Raw genomic sequence first — 317 nt, 5'->3', positions numbered from 1 at the left:
ACTGTTGTGGCCTCTCCCGTTGCGGAGCACAGGCTCCGGACGTGCAGGCTCAGCAGCCATGGCTCACGGGCCCAGCTGCTCCGCGGCATGTGGGATCTTCTCGGACCGGGGCACGAACCCATGTCCCCTGCATTGGCAGGCGGACTCTCAACCACTGCGCCACCAGGGGAGCCCAAAGAAATGCAAATTTTAAAAGTAAGATAAGGCTATCTCTACCCCCCAAAAAATAGAAAGTCCTCAATTATATTAAGAATTTAAAAACTTCTATATCGCAAAAAGAAAGTTTTTTTGTTTTGTTTTGTTTTGTTTTTTTGCGG

Source organism: Aethalodelphis obliquidens, unplaced genomic scaffold (genome assembly GCF_003676395.1).
Source record: "Aethalodelphis obliquidens isolate GAN/ISIS:26980383/991018 unplaced genomic scaffold, ASM367639v1 scaffold6, whole genome shotgun sequence".
In the NCBI taxonomy this organism is placed as follows: Eukaryota; Metazoa; Chordata; class Mammalia; order Artiodactyla; family Delphinidae; genus Aethalodelphis; species Aethalodelphis obliquidens.
The sequence above is the reverse complement of the archived record's forward strand: the minus strand, read 5'-3'. Positions refer to the sequence as shown.